Consider the following 685-nt stretch of genomic DNA (forward strand, 5'->3'; position numbering starts at 1 on the left):
GGAGAACGTGACTCTTCTCCATTTTTGGACCGTACTAGTAATTGTTCATTCTCCAAAGGACTGTACTAGTCCTTATTCATTCTCCAATTTAACTCACTTTCCTCTTTCCCACTGATTCTATATTTAATAGAATTCTATTTCCTAATTTGGGGGAATTCCTTTAGTTGCTTAGTTAGTAGGCAAGCATATCAATTTAAGGTTTATAATTAGCCCCTAAGGAAATTCGGATACTACAAATAATATTGTCAATGTTTTTTTATAGAAGAAAAAATAACACTTTTATAATGTATAATAAAAATAAATTTAATGTTAATTTTATTATTAACGTCTAGTTTATTAAATTCTTAATTATGTTTACAAAGCACCATATTCTATGACATATTGTTAGTTTAAGAATGACATGAGATAAAAGGGAAGCTAGCTACAATTCAAACAAGTGAACTAAATTATTATTCTGAAGAACTTGTGCAAAAACTTGATTCAGATATGTTAAGTTTACTAACTATATTTTATGTAATCAAGACATCAATTGATGTAATATGTATACAGGTGATTGTAAAATACTCCTTTGCTAAAACTTAAAAACAAACAAACAAAGAAGACGGAAGACAATATTCTATTCATTATAATTATCTAAAAATCGTACTCCAATCAAATTAACACATGAATGCACTCAAATTGACTT

This window comes from Pistacia vera, unplaced genomic scaffold, assembly GCF_008641045.1.
Source record: "Pistacia vera cultivar Batoury unplaced genomic scaffold, PisVer_v2 Contig1155, whole genome shotgun sequence".
In the NCBI taxonomy this organism is placed as follows: domain Eukaryota; kingdom Viridiplantae; phylum Streptophyta; class Magnoliopsida; order Sapindales; family Anacardiaceae; genus Pistacia; species Pistacia vera.